The sequence below is a fragment of the Schistocerca serialis genome, chromosome 3, assembly GCF_023864345.2.
Source record: "Schistocerca serialis cubense isolate TAMUIC-IGC-003099 chromosome 3, iqSchSeri2.2, whole genome shotgun sequence".
Classification (NCBI taxonomy): Eukaryota; Metazoa; Arthropoda; class Insecta; order Orthoptera; family Acrididae; genus Schistocerca; species Schistocerca serialis.
In genome coordinates, this window is record NC_064640.1 from 247,561,618 (window position 1) to 247,586,480 (window position 24,863).

The following is a 24,863-nucleotide window of genomic DNA, read 5'->3' on the forward strand; positions in this document are numbered from 1 at the left end:
TGAGTACCTCTATCGGTTCTCCCTTCTATTCCAGTCTCGTATTGTTCGTGGAAAGAAGGATTGTCGGTATGCTTCTGTGTGGGCTCTAATCTCTCTGGTTTTATCCTCGTGGTCTCTTCGCGAGATATACGTAGGAGGGAGCTATATAGTGCTTGACTCTTCGGTGAAGGTATGTTGAAACTTTAACAAAAGCCCGTACCGAGCTACTGAGCGTCTCTCCTGCAGAGTCTTCCACTGGAGTTTATCTATCATCTCCGTAACGCTTTCGCGACTACTAAATGATCCTGTAACGAAGCTCTCTGCTCTCCGTTGGATCTTCTCTCTCTCTTCTATCAACCCTATCTGGTACGGATCCCACACTGCTGAGCAGTATTTAAGCAGTGGGCGAACAAGCGTACTGTAACCTACTTCCTTTGTTTTCGGGTTGCATTTCCTTAGGATTCTTCCAATGAATCTCAGTCTGGCATCTGCTTTACCGACGATCAACTTTATATGATCATTCCATTTTAAATCACTCCTAATGCGTACTCCCAGATAATTTATGGAATTGGTTCAAATGGCTCTGAGCACTATGGGACTCAACTGCTGAGGTCATTAGTCCCCTAGAACTTAGAACTAGTTAAACCTAACTAACCTAAGGACATCACAAACATCCATGCCCGAGGCAGGATTCGAACCTGCGACCGTAGCGAATTTATGGAATTAACTGCTTCCAGTTGCTGACCTGCTATTTTGTAGCTAAATGATAAGGGATCTATCTTTCTATGTATTCGCAGCACATTACATTTGTCTACATTGAGATTCAATTGCCATTCCCTGCACCATGCGTCAATTCGCTGCAGATCCTCCTGTATTTCAGTACAATTTTCCATTGTTACAACCTCTCGATACACCACAGCATCATCTGCAAAAAGCCTCAGTGAACTTCTGATGTCATCCAAAAGGTCATATATGTATATTGTGAATAGCAACGGTCCTATGACACTCCCCTGCGGCACACCTGAAATCACTCTTACTTCGGAAGACTTCTCCCCATTGAGAATGACATGCTGCGTTTTGTTATCTAGGAACTCTTCAATACAATCACACAATTGGTCTGATAGTCCATATGCTCTTACTTTGTTCATTAAACGACTGTGGGAAACTGTGTCGAACGCCTTGCGGAAGCCAAGAAACACGGCATCTACCTGGGAACCCGTGCCTATGGCCCTCTGAATCTCATGGACTAACAGCACGAGCTGGGTTTCACACGATCGTCTTTTTTGAGACCCATGCTAATTCCTACAGAGTAGATTTCTAGTCTCCAGAAAAGTCATTATACTCGAACATAATACGTGTTCCAAAATTCTACAACTGATAGACGTTAGAGATATAGGTCTATAGTTCTGCACATCTGTTCGACGTCCCATCTTGAAAATGGACATGACCTGTGCCCTTTTCCAACCCTTCAGAATGTTACGCTCTTCTAGGGACCTATGGTACACCGCTACAAGAAGAGGGGGGGGGGGGGGGGGGGGGGGGGAGGGGCAAGTTCCTTCGCGTACTCTGTGTAAAATCGAACTGGTATCCCATCAGGTCCAGCGGCCTTTCCTCTTTTGAGCGATTTTAATTGTTTCTCTATCCCTCTGTCGTCTATTTCGATATCTACCATTTTGTCATCTGTACGACAATCTGGAGAAGGAACTACAGTGCAGTCTTCCTCTGTGAAGCAGCTTTGGAAAAAGACATTTAGTATAACGGCCTTAAGTCTGTCATCCTCTGTTTCAGTACCATTTTGGTCACAGAGTGTCTGGACATTTTGATTTGATCCACCTACCGCTTTGACATAAGACCAAAATTTCTTAGGATTTTCTGCCAAGTCAGTACATCCGCGAAAAGCCCCGTGGAACTTCCGGCACTATCTACTAGGTCATTTATATATATTGTGAAAAGCAATGGTCCCATAACACTCCCCTGTGGCACGCCAGAGGTTACTTTAACGTCTGTTGACGTCTCTCCATTGAGAACAACGTGCTGTGTTCTGTTTGCTAAAAACTCTTCAATCCAGCCACACAGCTGGTCTGATATTTCGTAGGCTCGTACTCTGTTTATCAGACTACAGTGCGGAACTGTATCGAACGCCTTCCGGAAGTCAAGGAAAATGGCATCTGCCTGGGAGCCTGTATCTAATATTTTCTGGGTCTCATGAACAAATAAAGCTAGTTGGGTCTCACACGATCGCTGTTTCCGGAATCCATGTTGATTCCTACAGAGAAGCACTGCACTGGAAGAAGCACTGGACTGAACTACATGACAGCAAATGTGGACGTTATGCCGTGACGTGGATCTTAGGAAACACAGCAAAACTAACGTCATAAAAAAGTAAGTGGAAAATTGTTCATCGCTCTTTTTGAAAGATGGTAACTGCTGACTGCGCATACGCCAGATACACCCAGGCCTCGGCCTCCGCGAGCAAAGGAGGCGCCGAGTGTACTCGATTGGGGCTTGCGTTTTCGGTACACTTGACATCTACCCCACCGCCCCACGCATACAAATTGCAGCCAGCAATACAGGTGTAACGACTGGTCCACTATTGAGCTTACATGGCGGGCGACTACTGTACAATATACCCACAATATAACTGCGCACCAGCGGGGTATGCTGGAAGCGTAAGCACGCAGTCACTGGCTAGCATATGGGCTGCTGCTTAGGTAAGAGAGGTATGAGAGGAAAACGCCCCTCCCTCCAGGTCGCAGGGCCAGCAGCACACTGGAAACAGCACTGTATTCACAGTGCCTACTGTAATCCTATATTATCTAATCAGAGCTATCCGAACACCTATTAGCAGTAGTTTTCTCTCTCTCTCTATTCTTGTTATATACACTCCTGGAAATGGAAAAAAGAACACATTGACACCGGTGTGTCAGACCCACCATACTTGCTCCGGACACTGCGAGAGGGCTGTACAAGCAATGATCACACGCACGGCACAGCGGACACACCAGGAACCGCGGTGTTGGTCGTCGAATGGCGCTAGCTGCGCAGCATTTGTGCACCGCCGCCGTCAGTGTCAGCCAGTTTGCCGTGGCATACGGAGCTCCATCGCAGTCTTTAACACTGGTAGCATGCCGCGACAGCGTGGACGTGAACCGTATGTGCAGTTGACGGACTTTGAGCGAGGGCGTATAGTGGGCATGCGGGAGGCCGGGTGGACGTACCGCCGAATTGCTCAACACGTGGGGCGTGAGGTCTCCACAGTACATCGATGTTGTCGCCAGTGGTCGGCGGAAGGTGCACGTGCCCGTCGACCTGGGACCGGACCGCAGCGACGCACGGATGCACGCCAAGACCGTAGGATCCTACGCAGTACCGTAGGGGACCGCACCGCCACTTCCCAGCAAATTAGGGACACTGTTGCTCCTGGGGTATCGGCGAGGACCATTCGCAACCGTCTCCATGAAGCTGGGCTACGGTCCCGCACACCGTTAGGCCGTCTTCCGCTCGCGCCCCAACATCGTGCAGCCCGCCTCCAGTGGTGTCGCGACAGGCGTGAATGGAGGGACGAATGGAGACGTGTCGTCTTCAGCGATGAGAGTCGCTTCTGCCTTGGTGCCAATGATGGTCGTATGCGTGTTTGGCGCCGTGCAGGTGAGCGCCACAATCAGGACTGCATACGACCGAGGCACACAGGGCCAACACCCAGCATCATGGTGTGGGGAGCGATCTCCTACACTGGCCGTACACCACTGGTGATCGTCGAGGGGACACTGAATAGTGCACGGTACATCCAAACCGTCATCGAGCCCATCGTTGTACCATTCCTAGACCGGCAAGGGAACTTGCTGTTCCAACAGGACAATGCACGTCCGCATGTATCCCGTGCCACCCAACGTGCTCTAGAAGGTGTAAGTCAACTACCCTGGCCAGCAAGATCTCGGATCTGTCCCCCATTGAGCATGTTTGGGACTGAATGAAGCGTCGTCTCACGCGGTCTGCACGTCCAGCACGAACGCTGGTCCAACTGAGGCGCCAGGTGGAAATGGCATGGCAAGCCGTTCCACAGGACTACATCCAGCATCTCTACGATCGTCTCCATGCGAGAATAGCAGCCTGCATTGCTGCGAAAGGTGGATATACACTGTACTAGTGCCGACATTGTGCATGCTCTGTTGCCTGTGTCTATGTGCCTGTGGTTCTGTCAGTGTGATCATGTGATGTATCTGACCCCAGGAATGTGTCAATAAAGTTTCCCCTTCCTGGTACAATGAATTCACGGTGTTCTTATTTCAATTTCCAGGAGTGTACATATATAATGTTAAACTTCCTAGCAGATTAAAACTGTGTGCCGGACCGAGACTCGAACTCGGGACCCTTGCCTTTCGCGGGCAAGTGCTCTGCCAGCAAGCTTCAGGTCAGCGCACACTCCGCTGCAGAGTGAAAATCTCAATCTGAAGGTTGTGGCTAAGCCATGTCTCCGCAATATCCTTTCTTTCCAGGAGTGCTAGTTCTGCAAGGTTCGCAGGAGAGCTTCTGTGAAGTTTGGAAAGTAGGAGACGAGGTACTGGCGAAAGTAAGGCTGTGAGGAGGGGGCGTGAGTCGTGCTTCGGTAGCTCAGCTTGTTCGGCCAGAGGGCTGCGTGCTCTCTGTAATAAGAAAACTGAGTCAAGGAACCAACGATCAATGTGAACGGATGTCTTGTGACGTCCGCCCAGACCAAACGCAACGAACTGTATTGAACAAAACGTGTAAAAAAAAAAAAAAAATATGGTAGAGCACTTGCCCGCGAAAGGCAAAAGTCCCGAGTTCGAGTCTCGGTCCGACACACAGTTTTAATCTGCCACGAAGTTTCATATCAGCGCACATCCCGCTGCAGAGTGAAAATCTCATTCTGGATATACTAATGTTATATTTCTGTATTTTTACACTGCATGTGAGGCATACGAATAGATCTATTAGTGAACTTTAATATGCGGTATGCCCACCCTTCGTCTTTATTATGGCTTGAACTTTGTTGGGATGCTTTCAGTAACGTGCCTGAATGTCTGTGGACGAACGGCAGCTCGTTCGTCTTCAAGACCCGAAACAAAAAATGCTACTGACGTTGGACCCTGATGCCTGGAGCGAAGTCGACATTCTAACCCATCCTAAAGGTGTTCCGCTGGGTTCAGGTCGGGACTCTTGAGCAGACCAGTCCATTCTAGGAATGTTACTATCCATAAAGCGTACGATGCTTTACCACAAAGTCCATTGTCATGCTAATACAATCATCGTGTCCGGACTGTTCCCCTAACGTACGCAATACACATTGCTGTAAAATGCGTTCGTATCGTTCTGCAATTAGCGTTTCCTTATGTGCAATAGGGAGACTATGCCCTAATCATGAACATCCCCCCTCCCGACACACACACACACAGTAACACCGTCTCCTCCAAACTGGACTGTTGTCACTACCCATGATGGCAGTAGCGTTCTCCGCATTCACAAAACCCAAACCCTTCGTTCGGGCTACCACAATGTCTATCGAGATTCATTAACCCACATTAATCGTTCGCAGTCTTCCACTGCACAATGGCGCCGCTCTTCCTTTACGCCACCTCAAGAGTCGGTTAGTAATGACTACAGATATATGTGGCTTATGAGAAGCTGCTCGGCCGAAGTGTCCGTGTGGTTCTGGGCGCTGCAGTTTGGAACCGAGCGACCGCTACGGTCGCAGCTTCGAATCCTGCCTCGGGCATGGATGTGTGTGATGTCCTTAGGTTAGTTAGGTTTAAGTAGTTCTAAGTTCTAGGGGACTGATGACCTCAGAAGTTAAGTCCCATAGTGCTCAGAGCCATCTGAACCATTTGAATCTTATAGTAGTCCTCCGAAATGTTCGAATGTCCCTGTCCGTCAGTACCCCAAGTCTGCCTGGTCTTGGTTTAGCTGTGGTTGTTCCTTCGCCTTTCCACTTCACAGTCACATCACCAACAGTCGGTTTGGCAGCTTTAGAAGGGTTGAAATGTCAGTGATGCATTTGTTTCTCAGTTGATATCTGACGACTATTTCATGTCCAAAGTCATTGAACTACTCCGACTGCTGTTACTGCTTCTCTACTGACTACACAATACTGCCCATCCCGGGTGCGCCTCTCGTGACGTCGTGGTTTATCTCGCACTGCATAGGGTGTACGGATACGTTTGATCCGGTAGTGCATATTGCTATGGCGTGGTGTACTACTTCCTAATGAAAGTTGGCAACGGGCGGAAAGAATTCGTACTCGTCCCAAGTCGTCAGAGTTCCACTGATTCCTCCGATCCGTAAAAAAGTACATATTGTGCGTGTTGTAGTTGTGTTACGTATGAATTCCTGTACAAATTGATTTGCTTTGGTTGTTAGTGGCCATCAGTGCATAAGTTAGATGCTATTTTTTTTTAAAATAATAGAGTCTATCCCACACGATCGGCAACGGCCTTGCCGCAGTGGATACACCGGTTCCCGTGAGATCACCGAAGTTAAGCGCTGTCGGGGGTGGTCGGCATTTGGATGGGTGACCATCCAGGCCGCCATGCGCTGTTGCCATTTTTCGAGGTGCATTCAGCCTCGTGATGCCAACTGAGGGGCTACTCGACCGAATAGTAGCGGCTTCGGTCAAGAATACCATCGTAGCGACCGGGAGAGCGGTGTGCTGACCCCACGCCCCTCCTATCCGCGTCCTCCACTGGGGATGACACGGCGGTCGGATGGGCCCGGTAGGCCACTCGTGACCTGAAGACGGAGTGCTTTATCCAACACGATGGGAGGTGTGAAGTGTAAGTGGTGGACAAAATAAGAAACGAACTATGGAACAAAAAACGATATCTGCCGTTCAAGATAAAAGATTTGTTAAATGTTTTTCTACGCGTGAAAATGCAAATCTGAAATGCCTGATCGCTAGCAATAACATGGAAAGTGAAGGTGAAATCTGAACACCATTTAATGGAAGCGCTGATGGCGATGAAATTTCTGGCGATACTGCCGGTAGAGTCATAAGAGGAGAAGCGACAATATTATTAATGTTGATGCTGAAGAGGCATTAAGACAACGGCTTATGATAGTAACAAGGAGCTACGAGAAAACACAGGAGAGCTGGTAACAAGAAAAGTCGCGAAAAGTGTGTGGAGGAAAAGAAACAGTTGCACTGCTTGATCCCTGGTTTGTGCGGTGCGAAGTTTGGCTGTCGGCTGCTTGAAGGTTCTGACAAAACGTTCCGCTTCGCCGTTTGACTGTGGATGGAACGGAGCACTAGTTACATGCTGTATGCCATAGCGTTCACAGAATGTTTCAGATTCGTTTGACGCGACCTGAGGACCGTTGTCTGACACTATGACGTCAGGTAAACCTTCGAGGCAAAAAATTTAGGGCAACTCCTTAATTGTGCTACGTGACATTGTCGAGGTCACTGGAACAGCAAAAGGAAACTTGTTACACGAGTCAACCATAATCAACCAACGAGTCTTCCAGAAAGGTCCAGCAAAGTCCATGTGCACACGTTTCCATGGAGATTGCGACTTAGGCAAAGAAGAAAATTGTGGTGGAGCGGAGTGATTTTCCGCACATGCATGACACTGTGACGTCATCTGTTCTATTTGAGTGTCCACACCCTTCCAAGTACAGTATCGACGCGCTAACTCTTTCTTACAAACAATCCCACAGTGCTCTTGGTGAAGTAACTGCAACATTTCTTTTGCAAGGCTTTAGGGATCAACACACCTGACTGTCCACACTCATTTTGAACAAGAATCACACCTTTCTGTATAGAGAGGCTATGTCTAAGTGCGAAGTATCGGCGCACTACAGAATTCTTTATGCTATGCAAGACAGGAGGCCAAGATGTGCGAATGTGTGCTAGCAAAATGTTCAAATCTGAATCCGCTTCCGTGGCCTGTGCAGTTTTCCTATAGTTCAGTCGAAAGGATTGGAGGATTTCAGAATCCTGAGCATCGATGTGACAACAAGATGCAGCAGAAGCGTCAAAGTCTGTATCAGGGCCAATTGGAAGACATGAAATTGCATTCTCATTACGATGTTGAGCTGTCGGACGATACACAATCTCGTACTGGCATTGAGACAATAACAAACGCTTGTTACCGGCACCTCTGTTATAATTTGACGTCGTTGTTTTGTGCGCAAAGCTATACACTGGTGTAGATGGAAGTTTACTACTGTTACACACAAAAATAATCAGTTTTTATTATGCTGTAAGTTCAACAGCGACAGAACTACCCGAAGTGTCCAGTGGCACTCTACAGGATTGGGGACATTGGTACTCGACAAACAAATACGACAGCTACTTCTGTATGGTGAACTCCATCTTTCTTCCAAGCTGTGAGAATATTGTGAGTGTGTTTTAACCTCGGCTGATCAAGAACACTATCTTCACCGTGACACACATCGAATTTCCTGTCATCATAGCCCTAACCGTTGCCCTTTTCCGCCGGCCGGCCGAAGTGGCCGTGCGGTTAAAGGCGCTGCAGTCTGGAACCGCAAGACCGCTACGGTCGCAGGTTCGAATCCTGCCTCGGGCATGGATGTTTGTGATGTCCTTAGGTTAGTTAGGTTTAACTAGTTCTAAGTTCTAGGGGACTAATGACCTCAGCAGTTGAGTCCCATAGTGCTCAGAGCCATTTGAACCAACCTTTTCCGCCCCACACTGACTGACTTCGCGTCTTTCAACGAACGTAGTTGCTCTTCTGATTACGCTTCCTTTGCGAGAGAAATTATCTGTGAGACTTCGTAGACAGCGGTGCCTTAGTATAACTGTTAGTTTTGTAGCTCTTCCTTCCAGTTTTGAAACGTTATCAGCCCCGATTCAGCATGCCCACAAATCTAGGGCAACCACGTAAAACCTCTGTGTGACCGAAGTTTGTTATCGTCAAAATGCACCCTTTCACGATAATGAGTAATAGTACACTAATTAGGTCTTCAGTTTTTCAGTCTCAGCAACAGAAAACAAACAGGACCAATGTTACGGGCGTTGAAAGAGTCACACACGATGTGACTATTTATTCTCAGCACAAGGAGTGCAGCGGCCAGTCCAAAGTTTACTCCATGGCTCAGCAGCCTCGCATAAGCCGCACACCAAACTACCACATGCCAAGCATCACCTATGTTCACATAGAGAGTAACGCCACAGGATCATCTAACAGCAGAGTAGGTTTTTGAAATTATGAATCGCGATTACCATTGTATAATATAGTTCCGGTGGAAGCGTGCTGTTTTAGTAAACATCTGCTCCATGGCCTCTACCAACTGTGTAGTGCTTGCTTTCGATTTGTAGGAATGGGAGTTATTCCATTGTACTGTACTGAAATTGGTATTGCACTGCGCAGAAATGTTGGGGGCGGGAGTGACAGAGATCTTACTACTGCTTATTTGCTACATACCCCCGATTTCAAGCTCAGGAAATCACTCATGGTAAAATGTATGTCAGCATATAGCTTATTGAAAACCCTGCATCGCCTATATAGCTGGGAACATGTCCGTATTAGTAACGCTCACAATAAAAACTGAATAAACAAGCACGGTAAAACCAGCTAGTTCGAAACCATGCGTGATGGCTGGCTCTGAGCACTATGGGACTTAACAGCTGTGGTCATCAGTCCCCTAGAACTTAGAACTACTTAAACCTAACTAACCTAAGGACATCACACACATCCATGCCCGAGGCAGGATTCAAACCTACGGCCGTAGCAGTCGCGCGGTTCCGGACTGCGCGCCTAGAACCGCGAGACCACCGCCATGCGTGATGAGACTGCAGTCAATTATAAAATGTACATGATGTCAAGTGTCGATGTAACGATGTTGTCTATACATTTGATAATCGACTGCAGTCTCATTAGCATGGTTTTAAACTAGTTCGTTTTACCTTGATGGTTTACTGAGTTCTTTATTGAAATTGTTACTCATACGGACTTGCTCCCAGCTATGTATACGTTGCAGAGTTCATCACACGCTATACGCTGGCATATCCTTAACCATGAGTGATCCCAAGATGGTTGCTTAGCAACTGAAAATAGTTATCACTTTTAATGTTTTATAATGTACGCGATCTAGAAAATTATGAAAAAATTTAATTTAAAAAAAAATTATAACGGTATTTTAGTCAGCTAATAATGACTGTGGAAAACCAGGCAGATTCAGCAAGATCCCACTGCCAAAATCGATGAGAGAACACAACAATCATGTCGAATTTTGCCTACACATGTAAAAGATGGAACCTGATCCGTGACATTCAAATATTCGAAAAACAGATTGAAGCTGTGAGCCAAGTTTTGAAGACTAAAATATTGAAAAATGTGCATTCCGAACACTGTCCTGCGTCTCAAAATGCTAAGAAACACATGTACAGGGTGTTTCAAAAATGACCGGTATATTTGAAACGGCAATAAAAACTAAACGAGCAGCGATAGAAATACACTGTTTGTTGCAATATGCTTGGGACAACAGTACATTTTCAGGCGGACAAACTTCGAAATTACAGTAGTTACAATTTTCAACAACAGATGGCGCTGCAAGTGATGTGAAAGATACAGAAGACAACGCAGTCTGTAGGTGCGCCATTCTGTACGTCGTCTTTCTGCTGTAAGCGTGTGCTGTTCACAACGTGCAAGTGTGCTGTAGACAACATGGTTTATTCCTTACAACAGAGGATTTTTCTGGTGTTGGAATTCCACCGCCTAGAACACAGTGTTGTTGCAACAAGACGAAGTTTTCAACGGAGGTTTAATGTAACCAAAGGACCGAAAAGCGATACAATAAAGGATCTGTTTGAAAAATTTCAACGGACTGGGAACGTGACGGATGAACGTGCTGGAAAGGTAGGGCGACCGCGTAGGGCAACCACAGAGGGCAACGCGCAGCTAGTGCAGCAGGTGATCCAACAGCGGCCTCGGGTTTCCGTTCGCCGTGTTGCAGCTGCGGTCCAAATAACGCCAACGTCCACGTATCGTCTCATGCGCCAGAGTTTACACCTCTATCCATACAAAATTCGAACGCGGCAACCCCTCAGCGCCACTACCATTGCTGCACGAGAGACATTCGCTAACGATATAGTGCACAGGATTGATGACGGCGATATGCATGTGGGCAGCATTTGGTTTACTGACGAAGCTTATTTTTACCTGGACGGCTTCGTCAATAAACAGAACTGGCGCATATGGGGAACCGAAAAGCCCCATGTTGCAGTCGCATCATCCCTGCATCCTCAAAAAGTACTGGTCTGGGCCGCCATTTCTTCCAAAGGAATCATTGGCCCATTTTTCAGATCCGAAACGATTACTGCATCACGCTATCTGGACATTCTTCGTGAATTTGTGGCGGTACAAACTGCCTTAGACGACACTGCGAACACCTCGTGGTTTATGCAAGATGGTGCCCGGCCACATCGCACGGCCGACGTCTTTAATTTCCTGAATGAATATTTCGATGATCGTGTGATTGCTTTGGGCTATCCGAAACATACAGGAGGCGGCATGGATTGGCCTCCCTATTCGCCAGACATGAACCCCTGTGACTTCTTTCTGTGGGGACACTTGAAAGACCAGGTGTACCGCCAGAATCCAGAAACAATTGAACAGCTGAAGCAGTACATCTCATCTGCATGTGAAGCCATTCCGCCAGACACGTTGTCAAAGGTTTCGGGTAATTTCATTCAGAGACTACGCCATATTATTGCTACGCATGGTGGATATGTGGAAAATATCGTACTATAGAGATTCCCAGACCGCAGCGCCATCTGTTGTTGAAAATTGTAACTACTGTAATTTCGAAAGTTTGTCTGCCTGAAAATGTACTGTTGTCCCAAGCATATTGCAACTAACGGTGTATTTCTATCGCTGCTCGTTTATTTTTTATTGCCGTTTCAAATATACCGGTCATTTTTGAAACACCCTGTACTTTTGATGGACATTTATTGTGTGGAACAGTTATAATCTTAGAAACAAGATTTTAAAAAAATTCAAAGACCTCGGCTAAACCGATACACTAACACCGATGATTTACGAACGATATAAATAGGAACAGACCGGCACCATCTCAGATCTCGCATATTTGTGTGTAAGGCTCTGTATTTTCCATCATTACCGTTTAAACAGTCGCCATTTGGAACCCTGTTGGCAATGTAGGTCTTCGTACTAGACAATTGAGACTCTCAAACTGACTGAATGCATGTAAGCCATCTGTTTCTAAAAATCAAGACACGGGACATCGAACTAAATTCATTGCCAAATCAGAAAAGTGTAGAATTACAACCCAAAGCGACGGTTTAGTTCATAAGTAGGGGAAGATGTTTCTATGGAGAGAAAAAAAGAATGTGCACAAACAAACAGTAAGTGATCGTCCAAGATTTAATGGATGTATCGACGCAGTGATGCAAAAGAGAAAGCTCACAATTTCTACGCCATTATTAAATTTGTTAAAGGAAAAGTTGTGTCCAAACGTACTCGCTAGCAGTTTTCTCACTGTGCTGAAGGACTGAAAACAATGCTTCTGTAATTTTTTTTTACAGCTTCGAGCAATATACAAAGTTAACGGGATCACAAATCTCATTAATTACTGTAAGAGATTTTTCAAGAACAACGGGGACTATGGGGAGGAGTATATGAAGGAGTGTGAAATCCTAGTAAATATAAATTACCGAGAAACAATACTAACTCACAAATTTTTTTCTGTGAAACTGTTACTATGTAAAAAGTATCCCTTGCAACCAACCCTTTACGGTGCGAATGCGAAGGCATTCAGTGTCTTACGGGATGTGACAAAGCAGGAAAGGTAACGAAAATCTGCAAAGGATGCAGACAAATTAGTTCGGCAACTCTGGATTCTCAGACTGGCAAAGGCATCTGATTTACTTGAATTCGAAAAAGGGATAGGTAGTATCACGGGATGCTCATGTGCTACCTGCATCAGTATCTAACGGAAGAAAGCCAATGACAGTGAAGCCGCTAGCAGCACCCAAAAAATTGTTTCTAAATGTATCATCCAAGAAATTAGTCGTCGGAAGCTTGTAAAGCAGAAAAAACGGCAACCTGCGGTACAGTTGCCAGTAATTTTTTTTTTCTTCCTCCTCGATCAGTTTCGGTCGAAAAATGCTGAATATGTTGTGGGACATCGTGGAATACTCCCGCTTCAGCCCCTACAATTTCATTAAGTTCCGATAGGTGGAGGCGCTATAGATGACCTTCAAAATGGCGTCCGTAACGGAGGTACGTTCCAAACAGAGCCATCACAGAGTTTCTTTTGGTGGACAACCGGCAAGTCGCAGGTGTTCATAGGCGCTTGCAGAATATCTACAGAGACCTGGCAGTCAACAAAAGGTCGGTGAGTCGTTGGGCGAGGGATCTGTCATCATCGCAACAAGTCGCGCAAACCCGTCCGATAACCCGCGAACCGGCCGGCCCTAAGGAAATTGGAGAAATGACTTCAGCGTGCTCGTCGCCACAAAAATGCAAACAAGCTTCCCCTACTGCACGACAACAAAAGGCCTCACACAAGTTTGCGCATCCGAGAGGAGCTCACAAAACTTCATTAGACGGTTCTTCCTCAGCCACCCTACAGCCCGGATCTCGCATGTTCCGACTTCCATCTGTTTGGCCCAAGGATGGATGCACACCGCGAGAAGCAGTACGTGGATGATGTAGCAAGAGTTGGTTCCGACATCGACCACTAGAGCGGTACCATGCGGTTATACAGGCCCTCCCAGTGGGGAATAATATGGTGCACTGGAATCCTTAATAAAACAAATCTGGTTTCAGAAACAAAATATGTTATTGAACGCCCCTCGTATTTAGGAACGTAGTAGTCATCGTATGTTGCTGCAAATAGTTTTTGAAGTTAGCATGGAAATATCGTCGTTGGACTATGGAGCAATGGGAACAAGCCGCATAGTCATAGGAAGCGCGCTAATTTCTACTTTTATGTTGATGGTCCTATTGGGATATGTTGCATCCTAAGAGTAAGTGTGACATCGTAAAATGTAATGGGAGCGATAGTATTACGCCATTAGGTAAAATAAGAAAACTCAGCTTTATGCGAGAGGACCACGTGTAGCATAAGAATACGACAAGCAATGAGTCCACAGGTCTGAAGACCAGAATGCTGGCGTGTCTGAGAGTCATTTCACACCATAATTTCGTATGCGTTTCTGACTGCGTGGCGTGCCTAGTGCTGACAAGGGAACCTCCCCATCGTACCCCCCTCAGATTTAGTTATAAGTTGGCATAGTGGATAGGCCTTGAAAAACTGAACACAGATCAATCGAGAAAACGGGAAGAAGTGTGGAACTATGAAAAAAATAAGCAAAATATACAAACTGAGTAGTCCATGCGCAAGATAGGCAACATCAAGGAGAGTGTGAGCTCAGGAGCGCCGTGGTCGCGTAGTTAGTGTGAGCAGCTGCGGTACGAGAGGTCCTCGGTTCAAGTCTTTCCTCGAGTGAAAAGTTTATTATCTTTATTTTCGCAAAGTTATGATCTGTCCGTTCGTTCATTGACGTCTCTGTTCACTGTAATAAACTAGTGTCTGTGTTCTTTGCGACCGCACCGCAAAACCGTACGATTAGTAGACGAAATGACGTGCCTCTCCAATGGGAACCGAAAACATTTGCTCGCAAGGTCATAGGTCAACCGATTCCTCCACAGGAAAACACGTCTGATATATTCTATACGACACTGTTGACGGCATGTGCGTCACATACAGGAATATGTTGTCAACACTTGGCGAATGGGTAAGAAGATTCTTCTACCTTGCCCTTTTCAATTTATCCCAGGAATGTTCGATAGGGTTCACGTCTGGAAAACATGTCCTTATCCTGAAGGGAGTCATTTACAAGATGTGCACGATGGAGGCGCGAATTGTCCATGAAGACGATCACCTCACCAATATGCTAGCGATATGGTTGCACTATCGGTCGGAGGATGGCATTCACGTATCGTACAGCCGTTACGGCGCCTTCCATGAGCACCAGCGGCGTACGTCGGCCCCACACAATGCCACCCCAAAACAGCAGAGAACCTCCACCTTCTTGCACTCGCTGGACAGACTGTCTAAGACGTTCAGCCTGACCGGGTTGCCTACAAACGCGTCTCCGACGATTGTCTGGTTGGAGCCATATGCGACACTAATCGGTGAACAGAACGTGATACCAACCTGAGCGGTCCATTCGGCATGTTGTTGGGCCCATCTGTTCCGCGCTGCATAGTGTCGTGGTTGCAAAGATGGACCTCGGCATGGACGTCGGGAGTGAAGTTGCGAAGCATTCAGACTATTGCGCACGGTTTGAGACGTAACTCGACGTCCTGTGGCTGCACGAAAAGCATTATTCAACATGGTGGCGTTGTTGTCAGGGTTCCTCCGAGCCATAATCCGTAGGCAGCGGTCATCCACTGCGGTAGTAGCCCTTGGGCGACCTGAGCGAGGCATATCACCGACAGTTCTTGTCTCTCTGTATCTCCTCCATGTCCGAACAACATGGCTTTGGTTCACTCCAAGACGCCTGGACACTTCGCTTGTTGAGAGCCCTTCCTGGCACAAAGTAACAATGCGGACGCGATCGAACCCTGGTATTGACCGTCTAGGCATGGTTGAACTATGGACAATACGAGCCGTGTACCTCCTTCCTGATGGAATGACTAGAGCTGCTCGGCTATCGGACCCCCTCCGTCTAATAGGTGCTGCTCATGCATGGTTGTTTACATCATTGGGCGAGTTTAGTGACATCTCTGGACAGACAAAGAGACTGTGTCTGTGATATAATTTCCACAGTCAAGGTCTATCTTCAGGAGTTCTGGGAACCGGGGTGATGTAAAACTTTTTTGATGTGTGTATATTCGATTCCTCTAATTTTCTCAGATTCATGTTAACCTCCACTACTTTATAATGGTTTCTACTGCCAAACTCCCAGTTTAGACTTTCTGCAATTCTCATCATTTGCGTCAGCAGTAATTTCAATGCATTCTTCAATTTCGTGGTCCTCCCTCTACGTATGGTCTCCTTATATTACTACCAGTGTCTACAAGTACTACAGTTAATTAACGTCATTAGTTGAGGTATCGAGTGCATATTGCAGTAAGGTTCTCGTTATTTAAGAAGCCATGTGTGAACTTGATGACTTGATTATTTATAGAATCCAAGGTAAACCTAAATCTGCATGGGTGGAAAGGGATTTGTTGTACATTGCTTCTCCAGGAGTAGTGTCTCAACCACTCTGCCTCCTCCCTCGACTTTTCACATTTAGTGGTACATTCCGTGCCTCCTGCTTTCAATACGCATCCGATAGCAGTTTCACTTTTGATACACTCCTGCCTGCATTCATACTCCACTAGTAAAATTCACAAACAGCTGAGAAAAATTGTATTGCGTTTCCTCGGCATTTCAAAGAAAACATCTAATATTTCGATGCAGGTAAGCATGCATCATTATTGAAAGAGTTACTATGGTTAATGTGGTGTCACCGCCAGACACCACACTTGCTAGGTGGTAGCCTTTAAATCGGCCGCGGTCCATTAGTACACGCCGGACCCGCGTGTCGCCACTGTCAGTGATAGCAGACCGAGCGCCGCCACACGGCAGGTCTAGAGAGACTTACTAGCACTCGCCCCAGTTGTACAGCCGACTTTGCTAGCGAAGCTACACTGACCGATACGCTCTCATTTGCCGAGACGATAGTTAGCATAGCCTTCAGCTACATTTGCTACGACCTAGCAAGGCGCCATAGCAGTTGATAATTAATATTATGAATCATGTACCGTAACGAGAGATGTTCTACAATTGTGGATTAAAGTTAAGTATTACATCATCTACGTACTTTATTTGCAATTCTCAAGATATTGCCCTGTTCCAGACCTCACGCCAGTCAGCGTGTAATTAAACGCGTGCATTTCGGCCTCCTCTAGAAAAACAGTGTTGGCTCTTCTGCCAACACTACAGTTAGAAAATGAGGTAGATGACTGAGGGCCGGTCGTTGTGGCCGAGCGGTTATAGGCGCTTCAGTCTGGAACCGCGCGACCGCTACGGTCGCAGGTTCGAATCCTGCCTTGGGCATGGATGTGTGTGGTGTCCTTAGGCTAGTTAGGTTTAAGTAGTTCTAAGTTCTAGGGGACTGATGACCTCAGATGTTAAGTCCCATAGTGCTCAGAGCCATTTGAATCATTTGACTGAGGTATTTAGCCCCGAACTGCGGTATATTGTGGCAATTGACAGAATGAGTGACCAAAAACGTAGCTTACATGCTGCCTTAGAAAGGACATTACGGTTAAGATAACCTCGACATCGAGCTCACTAAAGACTGAGCACTGGTATAGTTAGCCAAGTTTGAAAAAGTCGGCCGTGTGTCTACTCATTTGATCATCCACACATTCGTCATCATTGATTTAGGAGAATTACAGTAAATAACAGGGCCAGATGGAAATTTCCACACTACTCTTCGCAAACATGATTTCAGTGCTTACATCATTGCCTCATCACAAGACTTTCAAGAAAAGAGAACGCAGTATACCGTTCTCAATGAGAAGACTACATCAAAAGCTAAAGCAGCCATCAGCGTGTTTCTCTGCAGAATCACAGGACCGTTAAAATCTTCGGGATATACGTACACGATCTGGCCGACAATGATTCTAGCTCTTTGAGGTTTTTTGTGGCCGACGCAGTTTATAAAGGAAGATCGTATCGTTATAAAATCATTAAGAATCATATCGTCAAAAATGCAGTCGAAGACTTTCAGATGATCAGCGTTTGGTTTACAGACAGACAGCTGACCGTTGGGATAAATGAAGTTAATGTACACTGAGATGGCAAAAGTCAGGTGATACCTCCTTTTGTACGGCGTAATACAGCAACTCGACTTGGCATGGACTCAACAATTCGTTAGAAGTCCCCTGCAGAAATATAGAGCCATGCTGTCTCTATAGCCGTCCATAACTGTAAAAGTGTTGCCGGTGTAAGATTTTATGCACGAACTGGCCTCTCGATTATGTCCCATAAATGTTCTATGGAATTCACGTCGTGTGATCTGGGTGGCCAAATCATTCGCCCGAACTGTCCAGAATGTTCTTCAAACCAATCGCGAACAACTGTAACTCAGTGACGTGGTGCGTTGTCATCCATTAAAGTTTGGGAACATGGAGACCATGAACGGCTGTAAAAGGTCTCCTAGTTGCCGGACATAACCATTTCCAGCCTGTGATCGGTTTGGCTCAAATGGCTCTGAGCACTATGGGACTTAACATCTGGGGTCATCAGCCCCCTGGAACTTAGAACTACTTAAACCTAACTAACCGAAGGACATCACACACATCCATGCCCGAGGCAGGAACCTGCGACCGTTGCAGTCCCGCGGTTCCGGACTGAGCGCCTAGAACCGCTAGACCACCGCGGCCGGCGTGATCGGTTTAGTTAGACCACAGGGCCCAGTCCATTCCATGTAAACAAAGCGCGTGCTATTACAGAGGCACCATCAGCTCGGACAGTGCCTTATTGAAACTTTGGTCCATGGCTTCGTGAAGTCTGCGTCATACTCTAACCCTACCATCAGCTCTTAGCGACTGAAGTCGGGACTCATTTGACCAGGCTACGGTTTCCCAGTTGTCTAGGGTCCGACGACGTCGTGCTCTTCGCAAAGGCACTCGTGTCCGTCGTCTGCTGCCATTAACTCCAAATTCCGGCGCACTGTCCTAACTGATACGTTCGCTGTACGTACCACATTGACATCTGTGTTTTTTTTTTCAGGCAGTTTTGTTTGCCTGTTAGCACTGACGACTTCAAGCAAACGCCGCTGCACTCGGTCGTTAAGTGAAAGCGGTCGGCCACTGTGTTGTTCGCAGTGAGGGGTAATAAATGAATTTGGTATTCTCGGCACACTCTTGACACTGTGGATCTCGGAATATTGAATTCGTTAACGATTTCCTAAACGAAATGTTGCATGCATCTAGCTCCAATTACCAATCCGCCTTCAAAGTCTGTTGATTCCCATTGTGCGGTCATAATCACGTCGGAAACCTTTTCACATGAATCACCTGAGTACAACGGACAGCTCTACCTTTGGACTGCCCTTTTAGTCCTAGTGCACGCGATACTACCGCCATCTGTATATCACTACCCCATGAGTTTTGTCACTTCAGTGTAATCCGGGTACAGAGACAAAAAGGACACGATTGACTATCAATTACTGGCATCAGCCACGACCGTCATACGTATGAAAGTGTTTGTCGGGAGCAATCTCGGGCGGAGTCACCATATAAATATAAGTGTTGAAAAGACAAATGCCAGACTCAGATTCTTAGAACGAATCGTAAGTAAACTGGTAAGACTCAAATAACAGCTGCGAGGTCCGTTACGAGATAGTTTAGCTTGCACGAGGGGATCGCAGAAATACGCCACAAATTCCAGTGAAAGATGTTACAAGAAAATCATTGTACCTCACAAAATTCTGAAATTCTGGAAGTCAACGTTCCAGAACGATTTTTCGCTCTGCAGCAGAGTGTGCGCTTATTTGATAGTTAAGATGGTTGTTTGGTTGTTTGGGCAAGGAGACCAGACTGCGTGGTCATCGGTCTCATCGGTTTAGGGAAGGATGTGGAAGGAAGTCGGCCGTGCCCTTTCAGAGGAACCATCCCGGCATTTGCCTGGAGTGATTTAGGGAAATCACGGAAAACCTGAATCAGGATGGCCGGACGCGGGATTGAACCGTCGTCCTCCCGAATGCGAGTCCAGTGTCTAACCACTGCGCCACCTCGCTCGGTGATAGTTAAGAGGTGAGGTACTAGCAGATGTGAAGGTGTGGGAGCGAATTATCAGTCGTCCCTGATATCTGCGTCAGTAGAGCTCTTGCTGGCCAAAGGCAAAGCTCCGAGGTTCCAGTTCCATTTCGGTACACAGTTTTAATCTCTCAGGAAGTTTTACACATTACTTCCTCGAAATTATATCTCACATAATGATCACCGAGGACAAATTAGAGACATCTGGATGAATACTGCGTACTACATGCAATTGGATTTTGAAAAAAAGGGGAGGGTAGTGCAGATAGAGATGTAGATAAAGTTTTAGACAACGGACTATTAATGTACAAGCACCACGGTGCTAGTAGGACAGATCGCGAACGGCTGCGTTAGTGGTTTAATAGATAAGCTACCGCTATCATCCTTACGGCAGTGACGCGCGGTCTAGGGCGCCTTGCCACGGTTCGCGCGGCTCCGCCCGTCGGAGGTTCGAGTCCTCCCTAGGGCATAAGTGTGTGTGTTGTCCATACGTAAGTCACTTTAAGTTAGATTAAGCAGTGTGTAAGCCTAGGAACCGATGACCTCAACAGTTTGGTCCCATAGGAACTTACCACCACAAAATCTTACGACGGTTTCGGAAGATTAGTGAGTAAAACTATGAAAACTAACAGATACTCTGTAGCACAGGCACATATAGCAACCGCCTTCGACATTAACGGACAACAAAAGTGGAGACAAACTTCAAATAACATCAAATATCACCATACTCACCAGACAGTGGAATGATGCCTCGGTGTCGGCTACGTTTCCTACGACAAAAACATAGACAAACGAGGAAAATATATGCAACTTAATATTTTACGTGTTGGTGGCAAACTGGTAATCTTGCAGCATTGCATTTGTGTAACTGGGGTAAATATTTTAGCTTACAACTGATAACCATACACATAATGGTATTAGCTAACTGGTCAGTGACTCTTGACGGTTCTCAGTAGCCGCTTTCATACAACATAATAAAACGGTAGTTCCATATCTTTTGGTCATTAGAAATAAAACTTCATGGCAGATTAAAAATGTGTGCCGTACCGAGACTTGAATCCGAGACTTTTACCTTTCGACGATGGGAGCAGCCTAGGTCTGGTTTATGATTTATCTTCGCCTGAAGTGCTCTAAGCCCTGCTCTTCCCGAATACGATCCAACGACTTAACCATTGTGCCAACTTGCTCACTACGAAGAAAAACATCACCCCTCTGACTTCTTTGTACATACCTACGTATTAACCCACTCGGAATAATTTCCACTGTTCCTTCGCCGCAAATATTTAGTAGCAACGACTGAAAATAAACTACAGATCGAGGTGGCACACTGGCTAAGACACTGGGCTCTTTATTCGGCAAGAACAGGTTTCATATCCCCAACCAGTCAACCAGATTCAAGTTTTTCATGGTTTCCTTAAATCACTTGAGGCAAATTCCGGGCTTATTTCTTAAGTAACGACGTAGCAGAGAATTTCCATTCCAATTTTTCTCCATTCCGAATGAAAAGAAAGAGCAATGGAATAATTAATTATGGGAGGTGATAAGCGCAAAATACAAAATAACTGCTGCATAGAAACTGGGTTCCCTCATTAACGGGTACTATTTCAGTGCTGTTTCATTCCGCGCTTTGCACTCTGTACACTTTTGTGCTGATCACAATTCAGAAGCTTTACCATGTTCGTGCCGCGCAACATGCGAACATACATGGTTTTCCATGGGACGTGATGGAACTGGGAAAGTTGGGAGAGAGCAACGCACAGCTCATGCCGCCCACTACGTAGCTACAAAGAGAAGCCATGCAAGCTTAGTACAAGTGTGTTCACTTACCGCCCGTGGTGGCGGCTGCCGCCGTATCTCCCCGCGGCCAATAAGCTGAAACAGATTAACGCTCCGTCACCAAACGACACATCTTTGTTGTCACAGAGTGCGTTACGTCACTGCCCACCATGGTGGAAGTGAGAAAATCGCGCTTAGAACTTGATCTCGTGCGTGAACATTTGACCAATTTCTAGCAACACCATCAAGCGCATAAGTTCAGAGACACTCGAGATCTGCGAAATAGCATGAGACATAGCGACGAAGTGTGCAGTAAAATGTGCCCTAACAATGTTGTGACATGTGAAACAGAAATACGCATAGAAAGAGTACCAGAAAACCAGCGATGATCCGTGTGTCGCACTTACCTCTTGCTCGCATTGACGGCACTTTGAACAGCGGACCTTACATTTCGGATGTGTTACGACCCGCGGCTCTACCCTTCATTCGATCCCTGCGAAACTCTGCATTTCAGCAGGATAATGCACGACCGCATGTGCATGTCCTGTACGGGCCCTCTGGCGGTGTCATACAGAAAGCTACACAACTGGCCATTAAAATTGCTACAACATGAAGATGACGTGCTACAGACGCGAAATTTAATCGACAGGAAGAAGATGCTGTGATATGCAAATGATTAGCTTTTCAGAGCATTCACACAAGGTTGGCGCCGGTGGCGACACCTACAACGTGCTGACATGAGGAAAGTTTTCAACCGATTTCTCATACACAAACAGCAGTTGACCGGCGTTGCCTGGTGAAACGTTGTGATGCCTCGTGTAAGGAGGAGAAATGCGTGCCATCACGTTTCCGACCTTAATAAAGGTCGATTGCGGTTTATCGTATCGCGACACTGCTGCTCGCGTTAGTCGAGATCCAATGACTGTTAGCAGAATACGGAACGGCGTGCTCGATCCCAACGGCCTCGTATCACCAGCAGTCGAGATGACAAGAATCTTATCCGCATGGCTGTAACGGATCGTGCAGCCAGTCTCGATCCCTGAGTCAACAGATGGGGACTTTTGCAAGACAACAACCATCTGCACGAACAGTTCGACGACGTTTGCGGTAGGATGGACTATCAGCTCGGAGACCATGACTGCGGTTACCCTTGACGCTGCGCCGGCCGGAGTGGCCGTGCGGCTCTGGGCGCTACAGTCTGGAACCGAGCGACCGCTACAGTCGCAGGTTCGAATCCTGCCTCGGGCATGGATGTGTGTGATGTCCTTAGGTTAGTTAGGTTTAAGTAGTTCTAAGTTCCAGGGGACTGATGACCTCAGTAGTTAAGTCCCATAGTGCTCAGAGCCATTTTTTGAACCTTAGGTTAGTTAGGTTTAATTAGTTCTAAGTTCCAGGCGACTGATGACCTCAGCAGTTAAGTCGCATAGTGCTCAGAGCCATTTTGAACCTTGACGCTGCATCACAGACAGGAGAGCCTGCGATGGTGTACTCAACGACGAACCTGGGTGCACGAATGGCAAAACGTCACTTTTTCGGATGAATCCATGTTCTGTTTACAGCATCATGATGGTCGCATCCGTGTTTGGCGACATCACGGTGAACGCACATTGGAAGCGTGTATCACCCGGCGTGATGGTGTCGGGTGCGATTGGTTACACGTCTCGGTCACCTCTTGCTCGCATTGACGGCACTTTGAACAGCAGACCTTACATTTCGGATGTGTTACGACCCGTGGCTCTACCCTTCATTCGATCCCTGCGAAACTCTGCATTTCAGCAGGATAATGCACGACCGCATGTGCATGTCCTGTACGGGGCTTCTTGGATACAGAAAATGTTCGACTGCTGTCCTGGCCAGCACATTCTCTAGATCTCTCACCAATTGGATACGTCTGGTCAATGGTGGCCCAGCAACTGGCTCGTCACAATACGCCAGTCACTACTCGTGATGAACTGTGATATCATGTTGAAGCTGCATGGGCAGCTGTACCTGTGCACGCCATCCAAGCTCTGTTTGACTCAATGCCCAGGCGTATCAAGGCCGTTATTACGGCCAGAGATGGTTGTTCTGGGTACTGATTTCTCAGGATCTATGCACCCAAATTGCGTGAAAATCACATGTCAGTTCTAGTATAATATATTTGTCCAATGACTACCCGTTTATCATCTGTGTTTCTTCTTGGTGTAGCAATTTTAACGGCCAGTAGTGTAATACCTTCGCATAGAAGTACAGGATGCCCAACGTCTCTTGATACTTATCAGGCTGGACCCATGATTTCAGCTGATGGCCAAGTACCCTCTGGAGACCAGCGATAATTCATGGTGGTGGTGTTCGATTGGAAATCTTTCAACGTATGGTGTCCACGCTTGTCCAATTGTATACACGACTAGCGTGCGAGCTGCTCACTCTAGACGCGTGATGTTTTCGTGTTACTGCTACCCTTACACCAAGCAAGTCGTCGAGCATTATCGCCCATCAAATGAAACCCATATCCATACGCAACACGAAAAATACACGTATACATTTGCTGCACGACCTCCATATTAACTGCAGTCGTCGCAGCCCCCATAAAGCACAATCGGTGCTGTACATTTGCGTTCCTAATTTGGGGCATCTCCAGACGAAAACAAAGGTGCCGTCTTCCCAGTCTCTTTCCCTAATATCTTTCAAACCAACTGCCGCCCGAAGTGGCCGAGCGGTTCTAGGCGCTACAGTCTGGAAACGCGCGAGCGCTACCGTCCCAGGTTCGGATCCCGCCTCAGACATGGATGTGTGTGCTGTCCTTAGGTTAGTTAGGTAGTTCTAGGGGACTGATGACCTCAGAAGTTAAGTCCCATAGTGCTCAGAGCCATTTGAACCACTTTTTTTTCAAACCAACTAACAGTACCGAGCGAGGTGGCGCAGTGGTTAGCACACTGGACTCGCATTCGGGAGGACGACGGTTCAATCCCGTCTCCGGCCATCCTGATTTAGGTTTTCCGTGATTTCCCTAAATCGTTTCAGGCTAATGCCGGGATGGTTCCTTTGAAAGGGCACGGCCGATTTCCTTCCCAATCCTTCCCTAACCCGAGCTTGCGCTCCGTCTCTAATGACCTCGATGTCGACGGGACGTTAAACACTAACCACCACCACCACCACCACCACCACCAACTAACAGTTTCATGACTTCTTTACTTTGTTGCTATTATTACTCACGTTTAGGCCCTACTGGACCATGCTATGTACAACAAGGGCTCCCTCCGCTCATCAGAACAAATTTTCCGCTCTTCCTGGGTTTTTCTGCCAGGCCAATTGCCCACTTTTGAATTTTCGGCCTCAGGTTATTGTGTTTCAAATACCAAG

The 24,863-nt window shown here is 46.7% G+C and overlaps 1 protein-coding gene across 1 annotated transcript in view; it reads right to left on the bottom strand.

Annotated features, from left to right (window-relative positions):
* LOC126470776 (spidroin-2-like) overlaps nt 1-24,863 on the bottom strand; it is a 96,977-nt gene that overhangs the window by 6,926 nt on the left and 65,188 nt on the right. The gene's annotated exons all lie outside the window — the stretch shown is intronic.